General features: G+C 44.2%; 1 protein-coding gene across 1 annotated transcript in view; it reads right to left on the bottom strand.

Moving 5' to 3' along the window:
• Positions 1 to 14817, bottom strand: part of ABCA1 (ATP binding cassette subfamily A member 1) — a 105964-nt gene extending 91147 nt beyond the window's left edge. Inside the window, exon 1 of the mRNA XM_081893604.1 lies at positions 14519 to 14817. The gene's annotated coding sequence lies outside the window, so the exon portion shown is untranslated. The remainder of the gene's footprint in view (positions 1 to 14518) is intronic.
• Between the last annotated feature and the right edge of the window lie 2717 nt (positions 14818 to 17534).

Genomic DNA, 17534 nt, shown 5'->3' with positions numbered 1-17534 from the left:
TCTGAAGTTTCAACACTGGTCTCCACAGAGCAGGATGTGATTTTCTGGCAGGTTTGCGATCTAGCTAACATGGTCTGGAGGTGCTTATAGTATGACCCAGGAACTCCCAATAAGACTGCACAAATTTCAGCACCAGGATAGAATCACAGACTGGTAGAGTTGGAAGCAGATGACCACGAGGGGCATCTAGTCCAACCCCCTGCAATGCAGGAATATTTTGCCCAACGTTGGGATCGAACCCATGAACCTGAAGTATATGCTTTACCAACTGAGCTACTCCACAATTCCACGGATCAGCACCAAACAGAGTTAGTGCCCCAGATGGCGAACACCTCTACATAATCACAGCATAGCATAGTTACAACACCACCAGTGGACCAGCATACCTCACCCCAGGGGACGGCATAAATGAGGGGTTGGATTGGATAATCGCCAACCATTATGACCAGGGATGGTAGCAGTCATAATCATGACAACTGCAGGAGCACAGCTTATCTATCCCTAGTATAGACACTGCTGAATGTATGAATATCAGGTATTGCAGTCCAGTATGAAGCAAATATTAAGCATGAGAACCTCACAGTCGTGGGTTCAAGCCCCACGTTGGGCAAAAGATTCCTGTGTTACAAGGGTTTGGATTATATGACCCTTGTAGTCCCTTCTAATTCTATAATTCTATGAAACAATCCACCATGAAGTACATAGAGTTTTCTATTTAATCTCTGGCATACTTGTGTTGAGCAGGGATGGAGAATGAGTGGCCCTTTAGATGTTTCCAGTCTACAGTTACCATCAACCCCAACAGTTGCCCATGCTATATCGCAGGCCACACATCTCTCACCTCTGCATTAAAGGCACCACGCACTTCCCGCCCTTCTAATGAAAAACAAGGAACAAGGGACTAGAGAGACTGAGCTGTTCTTCCATCTCCCAAATGCAGGGCCCGCAGGGCAGCGGCAAACGATCTTGGCAGGCTAACGCCAGCTCGCCCTGCTGTTTCTGATGTGCTGTCCTTGCTCCGAGAACAGATAAAACTATTTGAGCCTGGGGTGGTGGTGGGAGGAATCAGTCCAGGCTCTTTCATAATAAAGATCAAAGGTTGGATCCAACTCCTCTTGCAAGCAGTGTTTGACTTTTAAATATAATGTAAGATTAAACTCTCAAAGGTGAGTTCTTCTTGGCCATTCCAACTTTGGGGAAAAGAACACCAAATTACAACAGCCACTTGAAACAGGCCAGCTGCCCAAACAGTGCTTCCACCATTCTTGTTTTGCACCCATCAACCATTATGGTTGGAGACGGCATCAGATAACTATCCATTTCTATACACATTGCCCTTTTCAGATTGGGGGGACAGAGCCTGTACCCCAGTCTTGATCCAACTGGAACTCCATGCCCACCTAAAGGTCTGACTTGGCACTTAGTGCTGGTTCACACCTGCATTGCTTTATATCTACAGTTTCAGGTAGTGGTGTTGCATGTGTGAACAAGCCATCCAGTTCAATCACCAGAATTTTGATATCACATCAGCGCACAACGCTTTTCCATGGAGTCAGTCCATAGAATCAACCACAACTCATCAAACCATTTATGTTCAAGCAATGAGAAATCAAGTGAGGTGTATGCATGTGTGAATCAGCCTTTACACGAGCTGCCTTCAAGAACGTTATATTTTTGGACAACCAGGTTGGCTTTTGCTGCCTTCAATAAAATGCATCAGTACTACAGGTCTTGGTTATATACATATCCTGAATTCTTCTCTGTGTGCTGCATTTCTAAGTATGTCTCGTCAGAAGAGAATCTAATTAAGTCCCTAGGGACTTGATCCCTTGTAAGTGTGCTTAGGAGTGGAACCAAACAATATGCTCCTATGCTTGTTTATTCAGAAGTAAGCTCACCTGTGGTCCATAAGGCTTACCCTTACTTAGAGATATGTGTGCATACCATTTTCAGCCTTAAGGTAGAATCCTATACACACTAAACTAGGAGTATGTCCCACTTAACTCAGTGATACTTACTTCTGTAGAAGCATACATAGGATTGTGCTGTTAGTGCACCTTTCCCCTTCCTCTCTCCTCTTTTCCCTTCCTCTCCTCTCTCTTCCCTCTGTTAAGATCTGTTTTAATTGGACTTTTACATGCTTTAGTCCAGTGTTGTACCAACAAAAGTTTCCTCCTTTCAAATATGCACAGTTACGATCCTTAGAATCTGGTAAGTGATTAAACAACAGAAGCAAAAATAACACACAGCCCACCACCATTTTCCTAACTAAAAGGCTACCAAAAAATAAAACAGTAATAATCTGGGCATGAAATATTGTGCTTCAGACACATGAATCTTCTTCCCCAGTCTTCAACTGGATCGCTTTAGTAAGTGTTATAATTCTAGCTGTTTTAACCTGCTGGTCAGTTACTCATGTCTCCCTGCTCTATATTATGGCTTGTTTTTATTGTATCTTGTTTTTATAATTTTGTATTTTAGCTATTTTAAAAATGCTGATCTATGACCATAAGAAACTGATTGATTGATTAACTAAAAGGCCCAGCACACCAGACAGGATCCGCACCATAAGGCCATCAGATTCCTAACTAATTTGAGAAAAGTTCCTTTCAAAATAACATCACCTAATGTAGTACGTTTTTCAGTTAAAAACAATAATAATAAAATAGTGTTGAACTGGTATGTTCATGTGTGTGTGAGAGAGAATGAATATCTATATACTGGTCACAGTGAACCATCATTGTGATGCTGGCAGGGCTAATGGACACTGTTTCAGACTGAAGTCCTAAAATGGTGCCACAAAACATGGGCTCAACAGCTCATGGAAACCAAAATCAAAATTTTAAAATCCTGGTGGTCAGTTTTGGAGCTGAGCAGAGATCTAAATTCAGCCACCATCATCCCACACCCAACAGCTCCCAAAGAACTGATCAGCAGGATTTTAGGTTTTTCAAATACAAAGCCCTGGCTGCCCTATGCAGGCAGTGTTAAGATGAGAAACATTAAAACCACCATAAAAATGAAAGGGAAGTACCATTCAAACAAACTAACCATTCAAACCTTTTGAAACAAGTAATAATTTTTTCACAAAAAGTACACAACCAGCTATTTTTCTTGTTGGTTTTCCAAAAGGAAGGCAGAAAAGTTCTACAAAACACTGAAGGACGGTCACTTTGCACCATTTCTCAAAAGGATTCCTTTTGGAATGATCTCCCGGCCACCCAAAATAAAATAAAAAATAGCCAGGGTAGTTGATTACCTCTTTATGTTTCACAGAAGGTACAAACCGGTAGGATGGCACAGCAACTGTAAGGAATGTCATCGATGAAATTACCCACAGCTGTAATTTAAGCAGGCAGTTCCACTCAAAATCTTACAAAGCTGAAAGACTTACCTGAATCTACTCCGCAAATCTAGATTTTCAACTAGCAATAGCTCCAACAGACCCAGCTTATTGCTATCTAAGTTCTATGAAGAACTGTAGTCCACGCCAAGTGCTGTCCCGGTCACAAATGTCAGCAGTGGCTGTGAGCTTTGAACCTCAAACCTTGGGGCCGAGCCATTATCAGATGAATGGAGCCGATATGGCCAATTGTGCTTTCTGGAATCCCAAAAGCAATGCTTTCTGATAACTAGATTTTAAAGTTTCCCTACATCTTCTATCTAGATTTCAAAGCGACTCCACAATAATTCGCCTCAACCTTGAGATATTGAAATGTATCTGAACAATATGAATCCCACTGTTGACGTTTAAGCATTTTAAATGGGAGCTTTCATTCTTAAAAATTGCAAGCGTATTGCAGAACTGCAGACAGATGCAATTTTCTAAACATTGCATCAGATTAAAGAGCATATATATATGGTTGGCCATGCTGTGGCCATTACACATCTTTCTGTGCCTTGCTGTTACAGAAATAATATTCAGTTTGTGTTAACTTTATCAGTAACTTGACATCCCTGCCTTATTTTACATTGTTAGGCAGAAGGCTTGGCAGCGTTGGATTTCAAAACACCTCCATACCTGGTGGTAACAGTGTCAGGTCCTGGTGTCATCCCAGTGGGTCAGGGCAGAGAAGGAGGCAGCAACACTTAGGCAAGCATGCTAGGCAAATCATAAAATTAATTACAGCAGCTTGAAAGTGTAATGGTTAAGAATGGCTGTGTGCCAATCTGCCGCCAGACTGTAAACTTCTCAGGTTTACCTCTCTTGATAAGAGCTTCTAAACGTTCACAGCTTGATATGCTTTGACTAAGTGACAAACATGAGGTTTTAAGAAACACAGGCCAGTGTGCCTAAGAACTTTCTCCTGCAAAAAAATAAAAAATAAAACATCTTTGGGGGAAACTCTAAGTTATGTGAATCTGAAGTCCTGTTTAGCTCCACAAATTTAGATAATGTTGGTCTAAATATCATGGGAGAACGGCCAAATGGGAGAAGTTTTTGCAGCTACCCTGTGCTTTGCATCTTTGGAAGCTTTGCAAGATTCTGCAGGTGAGAAACTGTGAGTAACATTGTTGGAGGATTTATTTTTTATAATGATCAAGGTGTTAGGCTCCCTTGTTATTCTTGCTATTGCAACAGTGTCGTGTTGTTAATATAATCTGGTTATATTTATAGTACTGAAATGTTGCTTTCCGTACGTTGCTCCATTTGCTATTGTGTTGCTGATTTATTATGTTACATTTTTCTAACTGTTTTTGCACTGTTTGGATTGTGATATGCATCTCTGCTTCGGCCATGTTTCTTCTTTTTTGTGGAAAAGCAACATGCAGATGAAATCATCAACGGACGAACTCTAGATAAGTCAGGAAATGCAATCAATGAAGGAGAAAAGACGAATCTCTTTTGTATGCAAAGCATTATGATAGAAATCCAGAGCCTATCCTGTAATCTCCTTTCCAGATGCTAGGGTGTACATTGATATACTTCATCAGGTTTTCCGTCCCATGTTCCCCTCAAGATCAAGGTGGCCGGCCTAGTATCAGCACCCAGTATCTTTGGGCAACTGCTGGGACCCAGTATCACGGCAGGACTCACTTCTGAAACCCATACCCCCCTTAAACAATTATTTTCCTGATGGGAGCTAGGCTACCATTTTGATTTCCCACAATACCTCAGTAGTCACTTTTATTTCCTCAAAATGTAGCAACAGTACTGAATACTGAGTTGGAGCCAGAATGGAAGATAGGTTTTACCACATGACCACCCATCCTGGGCTTGTTATTTACAGCAGCTGGTGGTGATAGGGTCTGGACCACAGGGTATGGAGAAGGGGGAGGGTTTGCCATTTCCTGCTAAAATCTCTCCTCCAGGCTCCAGTTGATATTTGCCCCAAAGCTGTCTTTTACTGGAATGGTATTTCTGGGGTATCATAGCGGAGAGGAAGTTTTTTTGTAGAAAAATGGGGGGTTGAAGCCAGATCCCACAGCCCTATGTACCATAGTCCCAGTCTGTACCATGTCATTCCACCACTTTCTAATGCTTTAAAAACAACAATCCAAGGATGTACAGTGGTACCTCAGGTTACAGATGCTTCAGGTTAGAGACGCTTCAGGTTACAGACTCCGCTAACCCAGAAATAGTACCTCGAGTTAAGAATTTTACCTCAGGATGAGAACAGAAATCGCGCGGCGGCAGCGGGAGGCCCCATTAGCTAAAGTGGTGCTTCAGGTTAAGAAAAGTTTCAGGTTAAGAACAGACTTCCAGAACGAATTAAGTTCTTAACCCGAGGCACCACCGTACAATCACATGGCAACCACATTGCCTTTTCCAGGTCTTTTTCTTAGCAGGAAACAGGATTCTATGCCTCAAACTTCTTTTTTCTCCTGTGCTTCCACAGAATGGCATCCATACAGCCCAGAGGCCCCCGACAGGAATGCCAGATTGAAATTTCAAACACATTTTGGAGCTCTGCCCCTGAAGAAAGAAATAGTTCCTTCTTTGAAATGGCGAAATGAGGCAATATATAAGGGGCACGAATTATGTCAGGGTATCTAACAATTTCAGGCTGAAAACATCACAGTGCTTCTCCAATCGATGAGCTCATATAGCAGTGAAGATGGGGCTGACTGGCAGGCTGACTCGGCTGGCTTATGACCTCACCGTAAATTCAAGAGCTTTCTACAAGTCAAGTGATATTTTTACTGGCATTATGTTTTATCTGCATAAAACCATGAAACACCCAGATGTAATTTTATGAGACAGCGCCACATAAAACGCTGGAAGTCCCAAACGTTGCCAGTGAAAACAAGAGCTGAACTTATCAATCCATAAGAAGATCGTTTACATTCTGAAAGTGGAAGATATTCACTCTCAGAAAAATTCTGGCCAGAGAGGACAGCAGTGTTTAGAGAACCTCATCTCTGAAAGAGATATGAGAGATTACTGGCAATGCATTACAGAGAAAATAAGAAGTAGTATTTACCAATCAATGCAGAACAGAATACCGTAAGCTATGATGTGGACTGTAAAAGCCATTATTAACGGCATCCATAATAAAATATGCTCTCTTGTTATAATGAGATTTCCAATATACCTCCACCCAACCTTGCAAACTTCCAAGTGAAGCCAATAGTTCTTGGTGGTGGGACTAATCAAGATTCTGGACTGACTAAGTCAAATAAAATACAATAAAATGTTTAATTAATCATGTCTAGTCTTCTTTTTATTGCCAATAAACAAGCCCATGAATGAGATAAGAAAAACTCAAGACAAACTACATTATCTCCAAAGCCAGACAGAGTCCCAGATGACGAGATTATTTTTCAGGTTTAACATGGATCCCATATGCTGTATATGGATTTACAGCCATGGGAATTGGTTTATTTGAATGACATTAAAAACAATTGTTTCTTGGTGGCAAGGGTAGCCAACATGGTACCCGCCAAAAGTTTTGGACTATAACTACCATCATCCCTGAGCATCAGCCATGCTTGCTGGGGTTGCAAGGAGGTGTGCCCACAACAGCTAGAAGCCACCACATCGGCTAACCTTGCTCTAGGGCAACTGCTGTCAAAGTGTGTCCTGGGAGGAGTCTTTGGTTCCTTCGAAGCACATCAATGGGCCCTTGGGCAACAGCTTGCCCAACATTGTCGTTTCTCCTCCACAGTGAGAAGTCACAATGAAATGTTTCAAGAGTTTTGGCATACCTTCTGTTCTCAGTTGTTGTGGGGCAACAAGATGGACCAACAGAACTAGCCAGCACAGTAAGGTCTATTCAAAACAAATCCCATTGACCTTAATGGAGCTTTCTCTAGGTTAGTAAGTCTAGGATTGCAGCCTAAAATGCACACATATAGTCTCTCCCTCATATTAGTTCAAAGTCTCATTACTGTAGCGTTCAAGCATGCAACAGTACCGTACAACCTTAATTCTTGTTTATCTTTCTACAGAAATTGTCCTTTGGGTATAAATACCTCCATGTGTTTGTATGCCGGTAAATACTCTGCCCTCTGGTGTCAAACTCTCAGAATTACTTTAAAAATCTACCTCTAAAGAACTGGACAGGGGGCACTCCCTGAACTTTACAGTCTTCAGAAAATGCTGGGCTGTCATTATTCAAGTGGCAATCACACACGGATTGTCTGGATTGTGTGGTCTGTTCCTATGTCAGCACCAGTAGACACAATGGAAGCACACCAGTGTCCTAGCATGGGCCAGGAACTACTGTAACCATATAATCAGATTGTACACCTGGTTGCCACTCACAAGTGGAGCACCAAACAAACAGAAGCAGCACATGGGGCGACATTCACACTGTACCAGCAACGTATTAAACAAGATAGCAGAAGTACAAACAAGCCCACTATAGGCAAAACAGAGATTTGAGACTGGCTCAAGGGAGTCTAATCCGCGTTTCAGAGATGCTGAATTGGTGTATTGCATTGCCCATGTGAGCCCAACACTGAAAGGCACACACAGTTTTACAATGCATCTCTTCTGTCCCACTTTAATAACAGTAACTACAAATAGTGCAAGATCAAGGATGCTTGTTGGGTTGTGCGTTAAAAAGAAGGAGGACAGTTAAAGGATTTTCAGTTAATACTTCAGCTTTTCAGTGATTGATTTGACTTACTTTAAAAAATGAGCATTCTACTCAACAGTGGGGCCTTTTGATATACCAAAGAGGATGCTGGCCTAATAAACAAAAGCTAGCACTCAGGGTTAAGATTATAATTTGCCACCTGATTCAAAGTGCCACCGCTAATTTATCAGCAAAGTTTTAGCTGATTAGTCTACCCATTGATCTAACAGCACAATCTAATGTTTATTCAGAAGTAAGCCCCACTGAGTTCAAATGGACTTACTCCCAGGTAAGCAGGTACAGAATTGTAACCTAAGCCTATTAAAGAAGTGGGGGGGGACCCCATTGATTTCATGCAGACCATAAAGTCAGCTTGGTATGTAATTTTGATTTCTTATTTCTGCAGCACCCCTCAGATTGCCTGTTAGAAGTAGAAGCCAGAGTTTATTTTGAGGGAAAACTATCGTCCCATCTGCTTCCCCCCCCAAAAAAGATGGTGCCTCCAGTCCAGACTAGCTCAAACTCATAATGTCTAAAAAAGCACTCTCTTTCTCACCTAACACACTAACTGCTTCCTAATGGAGTTAAGATGATGTGAAGAAAGTGTTTCTTTATTGGATTAACCTAAGAGCTATTTAGGAGCAGAGCTAGGGGGATAAAATGTCCAATTCAATGTAGTCATTCATGTTAAAGAAGAAGCAGGAGACTGATATTGACGCTTACACCTTTGTGAAGCATTTATCCCCAACCCAAGTCAAGAATTTATTAGAAGGAACGAAGGAACAATCAAAACTTCTCATTTAAATTGATAGAGCTAATCTATCCCGCCCCCCCCCTACTTCTTATTTGCTCACAGAATTAAGCGGCTTTGTCTGGGAGAAGAAAACACAGTGTCAACAGTTTTTCATCCTATCCGACTGCCTGCCTGCCTGTCTTGTCTTTCTGACACAGTACTTGACACAGGATCACATGTTTTCGTCTAGTGACCAAGGCTGAAAAGTGCAAAGGGAGCAGACTTTTCCCCTTTGTGAATCATACATAACACAAAACAGAAAAAGGAACACTAATGTTAAAGTGGCAGTGAAGTCTCCCAAGCATTTAACACAAACTCCATCAAAATGGGACTGCAGTCCCACAGGTTCATAGCTGCACTACTCTATAAAGGCAACAGCGTGGAATAAGAAAAGTGTTCAGTGCCATTTATATGGAGACTAGATATGGGGTTCCTAGGGTACAGAGAGGATGTGAAACCCACATTGGAGGTCTGTGTCACATTTCATAATGCAACTTCCTTTGTTCCCTGGATTTCTAGCCAATATTCTGCATCAGGCGTAGCTCAGTAAACTTTTCCTTTCTGGCTCCCATTTTGCAGATCTCTTTACACCCAATTGCTATAAAAGTGTGATTTTGCTGGCTGTAGACAATTTTGTATCATGGAAGTCAACGGAAACCACTGAGAACGAAGCTCAATTTCAATAGCCCCATCCAGTGTTTCCTATCCCCTGGTTATCCAAGAATGTAACATACAGAAAGAACCAAGGAACTGCATCTTATATATATATATATGGCTACTGAGTCTTTCTATGAATACTAGAAAAGTGAAGATAAATATCCTCAGCGACTGCAGTGAAGACATTTTAGTTCAGAGTGTGATCACAAGCTGAACGAATTAAGGCCCAACACATTTTCAATTGTCAGGCTCGTCTTCAAACAAAAATAATATGTGATCCACTTTATAAAAACCACACAATCAATTTGCCGCCTGCAGTAACACCCATGTGGTATTCTATCAAAAGCCAAATCTAACCTGATAGAACATAACACAGGAAGACAAGAGGAAGCCTCCCTTATTTAATATTTTTAACTGAGGGAGAACAGACTGAATCCCTAATGGATAGCTATTACTTTTACAAATAGACAGAACCTTTCTCTAGAACGATTTAGATGATTGTGTGGCACACATTTTGGCAGTGAATTTTATCTGCAGCATAGTAGAAGATGTTCACGCTAAGGGCATTGATGAAATCACTGCCTTAGGAGACAGATGCAGGAGGAGACAAGCTGAATGATAGAACAGCATGTGTTCAAGCTCCCATCAACACAATGGACTCCAGTAGATCAGAGGGAGCAGTTACATCTGCCATGTCAACAATATGGTGCCCCAGGAGACCCCAACGCTATGTGTTTAGCGCAAATCTGCAGAATGTCTCACAGAAGCCCAGAATGCTCCATCTGTCCTGGGAAGGGACTGTGATTGCACACAGAGACATAGAGGGACATATTTTCATCCAGAGATAATGGAATCGTTGCACACAAAGAGTATCAAATAGGAACGCAAGAATGCTTGCATTTGATTTCCATGTGAATTTCCATGTCACTATCATAGAAAATTCGAGTGTCTTGAATCAAGACCATAAAAACATAAAAGTCTGTTTGTTCTGCCACCTGCAAAAGTTCATTAAAAGATATTTATCGCAGGAGATAAGAGGTAAAGTTAAAAAGAAAGCTGCAGCAGGAAACATTAATCGTTTGTTATAATTGTAGTTATCAGCATAATTGCTTTCTGCATGCTGGAATTATCTTATTGGCTTTTATTACATAATTCATGAATTTATTTTGCCTTGCAAGGATTACAAAAAGGATGCAGTCTTTTATAAACAGAATGACTACTTAGGAGTTCTGCAATCCAAAACATTGATTCTACTATGTGTCATTATTATTACTTGGTGAGAGCCAATGAAGTGTAGTGATTAAAGAGTGTTGGACAAGGAAGACCTGGGTTCAAAAACCCCATGAAACTCATGCAGTGACTTTGGGTCACTTAATATATCTCAGCCTACCCTACCCAACAGGTTTGTTGGTAGAATAGAATGCCAGTGGGAAGAGTACCAATCACATTGCTATGCTGCCTTGGAAGAAATGTAGGATATAAATGAAATGATTATTCTATTTGCAGGAAGCTGCCTACGGTTCCAACTCTAGGCAGACTTCACTGGAAGAAGTCCTGGAATGGGAAACTCACTACAGAGATGTTTTTGGTTAGACAAAAGATTACTGCGCTGCAGGGGGCTAAACTGGATGACTATCGAACCAGATACAAAAAAAACGAAACTGACTTTCACAGAGAGCAATTCCAATGACCCTTAGGAATCAGGTCGTTGGTCATTTACTCTGCTGTAATCCCAGCACTGTGAGCCTCCCAAAGTATCTTTTGGGGAAAGTAGGGGTTCTGGGTCCTGGCCAGGCACCTACATCTTTAAAAATGACCCCAGGAGTAGCCGCAGATGTTAAGCTTCTAGTCACCTTCCTCCACAGGCATGGGAGGAAAGGGACAAGCAAGTGATTTTAGTTACCCTCCCTCTTAACTTCACTGAATGTTCCCTGGCAGGAAGAGGAGAACTTCTGCTGTAGTGTGGGGTGGAATAGGAAGATGTGAGGCTTCTTCTTTCCATTTGCTCAGTAACGTCCACTCCTGTCTTTTCTGCCTTTAGGGACCCTTTCCCCTGCTGCAGCCAAGCAGGCAGTTCTAGGACACATTGCAAGATGTACATTTGGTCCACGTGGAGAACCAGCCAGGACTGCTGGCCCTCGCTGTGACCTTGGATGAACCAAGAGCTCTGCTTTAGAACAAAAACAGCTGGAGTTTCACAAGGCCACAGGATAGAAAAGCAGGACAGGGAGCAGGGGAAGCTTACACAGCAGAGAAGAAGTGGGAGGATGGCTTGGATAAGGGACATTCCAGGATGTGGGGAAACTCTACACTATAAGGAGGCAAAACTAACCTCGCGCAGACAGAATAATTGTGTGTTTCCTGCAGTTGGAGAACTTTGGGGAGAGGGGTCAGCTAAAATGTCTCTCCCAACTTCGCTAGTTCCATGTATATGAAGAAGATGTGCAGCAACATCAAAAAGGCACTCTGCATAATTTCACAATTGGTGAGTAGGCTGGGGCCCTGCAGATGTTGTTGGAGTCTAGCTCCCATCAGGCTCCATCAGACTGACTAATAGGCAGGGATGATGAACGTCCTAGTTCAGCAATGTCTTGAGGGCCAACGCATTGCCTCGAAAAAGATCTCCATACAGAGAAAGAACGTTTGGCGTCTTCATTTCTGAAGAAGATCTTATTTAAACCTTGCAATGATGGTATCGTCAGGTGGTGTAATGGACAACTGTGTGCCAGTCATACAAGTCTGGGGTACTGATCCTGGTGAACCTGGTCTACATAGTATGTGCAGGCAACTAAAGACATGCATGTAGGATCTACAGCGATGCTTCATGAAAATGATTTCTAAGCACACTTTTAAAATAAAAAACAAACAAACCTGAAATTGCAACAAGCTCACTGGGTAGAAACAAACTCATTAAATTTAAAGTTGAAAACATAGGTTGGGTTGTGTTTTTTTAAGAGAGCCAGTGTTGTGTTGTGGTTAGAGTGTTGGAACTGAGAGACCAGGATATGAATCCCTACTCTGCCATTAAGATTACAGGGTGACCATGGACCACTCACTGCCTCTCGGCCTCACACCTCTGCGGCATCGTTGTGGGGATTAAATGGGGGGGGGGGAGAACCATGTATGCTGCTTTTAAGTCCATGAAGGAAAAGGTGCATCAAACATCTCAAACTTCTTTTTATTCTTGTTTATTTGCCACATTTGTCTCTCAACTTTCCTCCAAAGAACTCAGAGCGGGGTTTGATTCATGGTTTTCCTTCCCCACCACCACAACTACCCAGTAAAGTAGATAAGTCTGAGAGAAAGTGGTGAGGGTCTTCAGCTCACCTAACAAGCTTCATGGCTGAGGGGGGATTTTTACCCAGGCTGTTAACCTAATCCACAAACACAACCATATGCATACAACACCAAACTCTCATTTATCACCAATACACACACACACACACCCAACACAACTATGGCCTTTTTGTTCACATATTTACAATGCTCCCAGACCAATGGATCAGAAGGATCTCACTGTATATCAGCTTGGGCAGGAAAATAACCATTGCTAGTCCCTGTTCCCTTGGGCTTCCTTTTTTCTATCCCAACTCTTGCAAAACAAAACTCCCAGTTCCTGTTAGGTCCTGACTCACAAAGAATGGAATCTGTTTCCACAACAGTGGGCCAAAAGACCAGAAGCATGTTTTAAACTTATTGCTACTATTCTTACAAATATATTGTTATCGCTATATGTTGCTTCTCCTAGCAAAAAAAACCCCCAAAACCCAAAAAACGTTTCCTGTGTCCAGAGTGCTTTCTTTCCAGGGCTGAGGTGCAAAATCCATCAGATGAGATGGATTTGCACCATTATTATTATTATTATTATTATTATTATTATTATTCCATTTGCCAGGCTGATGGCTTTCATTAAGCTGCCATACATACCCCGGGGTTACTCTCGGTCATTTCTAGCTACTTAGAGCTCCTCGTATCTGTCTGTCTCTCCTCGCAGCCCTATTTTTTTTTTTGGGTCTTGCCTCAACAGCCCCAACTGCAGGCGTCTTCTGATAAAGCAGCAGTCGAAAGAGAGAAAAAGAGAAAAACAGGCTCCCTCTCTCAGGCTCGGCTCCAAGGGAACCAATCCTCCATGCCGGCAGAAACCTTATTTGTTTCTTTTCAAGGTGCCCCAAGTCTCGTGCAGAGAACCTTTTCTGCAAGAAGGAAAAATTTGCGCGCTGCTCAACTCCTCAACTAAACCCTGAGGAGCTAAATGTGTTGTTTTGACACGGGGGGGGGGGGGACAAAGAGGGGCAGGATAGAAAGGAAGAAAACGAAAGGAAAATATATCTGGGGGGACCTCAAGCAACCTGAGGCGTCGCTTTTTGTCTCTAGCTAGAACCCCCAACATTTACATGCTTCGCCAAGCCAGGCTCGCCTCGCCTCTTTTGTCCTCTCCAAAACGCGTCCCAATTCCCGGCCAGAGTTGCACCCAACAGGCACCGAAACGAAACGGAACAAAAAAATAAGGGTGCTGGGGCGCCCAGGCATGCTCGGAACGTGCGGGGGAGGAAGGTGTGTGTGAGAGAGGAACAAAACGCACTCTGCACATGCTCAGAGGTCTGCTTCCCCAGCCCCACGCAAAGCATGAAAAGAAAAGCAGCGAGGTCCCCCAAAGTGAGTTGTTTTCGGCGCCAGCGCTGAGGCTCTTTGTGTCGGTTTTGCATAGGCGCAAATGAAGCCCCGGCAGCTTTCTATGGGGCGGCTGGTGTGGGAAGGGTGGAAGTGGGGGGAGCCCCCCAAAGCAGTGGCGTAGCGTGGGGGGTGCAGGGGGGCCGGCCGCACCGGGCGCAACATCTGGGGGTTAGGGTTAGGGGGCGCAAATCCACGGGTTAGGGGGCGCAAATTACTTGCCTTGCCCCGGGTACTGACAACCCACGCTACGCCACTGCCCCAAAGTCCATCTTAACCGGAGGTGGGGTGATTTTCAACAACCCTCTTGAACCCCCAACCATTTTCCCAGCCCCATGCCCCCCCCCAAAAAAAATTCCCCATCTCATTTTACCTGCTCGCCAGTTTGATCTGAGGGTGTCTTTCTTGTCCCCTTCGATGGGGAATGGAAAAGAGAAAAGTCCTCGCCACGAAGCCTGATGATAGTCCCCCCGGACCCGGGCGAAGGGGTTGTGGCTGTTGTTATTTGCAGGCGGGGCGAGTAAGGCGGCGGGGAGAGCTGCCTCTGCCCCCTGCCACGGACGGAGACCAGGAGATCTGTTGAACCCGGAGCTCCTTATATAGATTCCGCCGGCGCTGCACGGAGGAGGTTATTATCGGTCAACCGCGGCTTCCTTCTGCTCTCGCTGCTGCTGCTGCTCTGCCTCTGTTTATGTATTTCAGTCACTCACCGCCAGCACGTGGAGGAGAAGCACGCCTCTTAAAAGGGCGACGCGGGGTGCCATGCATTTCACCAATGGAAACAGCAGTGATGGCCAAACTTGGCCCTCCAGCTGTTTGGGGACTACAACTCCCATCATCCCTAGCTAACAGGACCAGTGGTCGGGGATGATGGGAACTGTAGTCCGAAAACAGCTGGAGGGCCAAGTTTGGCCATCACTGTAAGGGAAAGCGGGAAATCAGAAACCGGGATGGCTCCTGTAAACTGGAAAACAGGGACACTTGGAGGGTTTGGGATCACCTACCCTGAGAGGAAGGGGACGTGGGTGGCGCTGTGGGTTAAACCACAGAGCCTAGGACTTGCCGATCAGAAGGTCGGCGGTTCGAATCCCCCAATGGGGTGATCTCCCATTGCTCGATCCCTGCTCCTGCCCACCTAGCAGTTCAAAAGCACGTTAAAGTGCAAGTAGATAAATAGGTACCGCTCTGGCGGGAAGGTAAACGGCGTTTCCGTGTGCTGCTCTGGTTTGCCAGAAGCGGCTTAATCATGCTGACCACATGACCCGGAAGCTGTACGCTGGCTCCCTCGGCCAATAAAGCGAGATGAGTGCCGCAACCCCAGAGTCGGTCACGGCTGTACCTAATGGTCAGGTCCTTTTTACCCCGAGAGGAAGGGGACAGTGGGGATCAGTCCCCCGGGAGGCCCCACCACCTCTGCCCTTGTGTCAGGTTGAAATATCATTACAACAACCCTGTGATGTAGGGTAGGCTGAGAGGCAGCGCTTGGCCAAAGGTCACCCATTGGGTTTCATGGCTGAGCATGGATTTGAGCCCTGGTCTCCCATGTCCTATAACTGCTACATCACTAAGCCCTCTGTTGCGCATATTATCGGTTGCGCTTAAGTTTGCACTCCACAGTATACCTGACTGTGGCATTTTTCCTTCCCTCAGTAAGGATGTGTGGCAGCCATTCACATATAGGGTAGGAAGTAAATGGTAGTGCCATTGAGGTGAGAGTAAAACCTGTTCTCTGCTGCGGCTCTTCCCCACCGAACTGCTTTGACCCAGCTTGGGTTCAGTTTCTTCGTCAGACTGTGCTGGAATCTTAGACAACCAGACAGAATCAGACAGACAAATGCAGAGAGACCTGCCACATGGATGTGCCATGTGGCACAGCCAGCGGGCATTTAAGGTGCACAGGAACAGGCAGATGAAGTCTGTGGGTTTTGGGTTTTTTGGTTTATTTTACTCATAGCTTACTTTCACCTCCTCTTTCCCTCTCCCAGTCACCACAGCTTCTTGCTGAGATTTGAAATCTAACATTTATTTGCCTTGGGCAACTGCCTTGCTCAGCCTAAAAGTAGGGCTGGTCTTGGTACCTAACCTTTCACTCTCAGTTTGCATGTATGTTTGCTCTGCTCAGATACAGTCCTATGTGCTCATCCCCAGAGAACACTCTGGACTGAGTAAGAAGTGCTCTTTTTCTGGGGGTACCCAAGGGTATGTAGTACTGGCATTCTCCGCCTCCCCAAGAAGAAAATAACTAGTTAAAAGTGTGACACTTAACTGTAACAACTTCATGGTGAGTACTACTGACACCATTTTTTTCTAGAAGAAAGGCAGTGTGTGTAAGAAAATGAGGTTGGGGGCAGGCCTAACACTTGCGTGGAGGATCTGGTAGACTGGAAGGTAAAGGAGACGTTCTCTCCAGGTAAGGGGGGGGTAAGACAGAACACACCTTGTCTAGTCTGGATTCTCACAGTTTAGTACTTGTACAGTATAAATCAGGAAATCAGCCCTGAGCACTCACTGGAAGGACAGATCCTGAAGCTGAGACTCCAATACTTTGGCCACCTCATGAGAAGAGAAGACTCCCTAGAAAAGACCCTGATGTTGGGAAAGATGGAGGGCACAAGGAGAAGGGGACGACAGAGGACGAGATGGTCGAAGCTACCAGCGTGAGTTTGACCAAACTGCGGGAGGCAGTGGAGGACAGAAGTGCCTGGCGTGCTCTGGTCCAGGGGGTCACGAAGAGTCGGACACGACTAAACAACTAAACAACAACAATAGTATAAACGATGTTCTCCTGAAAACTGAGTGTGTGGACTTCTGCTCCTCTGTGTCTACAGGATTTACAGTGGTACCTCAGTTTTCGAACGTTTCCCTTGACAAATGTTTTGGAACTCGAACGCCTTGGACGTCAAACAGGAAACACAGCTTTTGTTTTGAGTTTTGCATTTTCGAACGTTTCGGAACTCAAACGATCTTCCGGAACGGATGACTTTCACAAACCGAGGTACCACTGTACTGGAGTCAGGATTTTGCTTGAAGGGACCCATAGGAATGAAAGCGCACACTCCAGAATTTCAGAATGGCTGTCCCACTACAGTCTCCTTATGCGCTCTAGTGAGATTCCCAGCTTACAGACTGAGAGCTGACAGGATAAGCGTAACATGGGGCAGTTCATAATAAGCTAGTAAAGCACAGTGCATCTTTCCTCTTTCCCCTTGAAAATGTGAGCAGCGAACAAGAACATGTTTGACCTTCAAACAGAGGAGGTACTAAACGTGCACAGTCAAGTTTCACTGTGGTAACTTCAGCGCTCACAAAAGAGTTTGCATTGCAATAGGAATTGCAAGTCCTCTCCCTTCCTTTGTAAAATCCGTCTGTGGGCGATGTTTCAACTTCAA

The sequence above is a fragment of the Podarcis melisellensis genome (genome assembly GCF_964234715.1).
Source record: "Podarcis melisellensis genome assembly, chromosome: 17".
In the NCBI taxonomy this organism is placed as follows: Eukaryota; Metazoa; Chordata; class Lepidosauria; order Squamata; family Lacertidae; genus Podarcis; species Podarcis melisellensis.
Note: the sequence above shows the minus strand (reverse complement) of the source record. Positions and strands in the feature narration are given on the sequence as shown.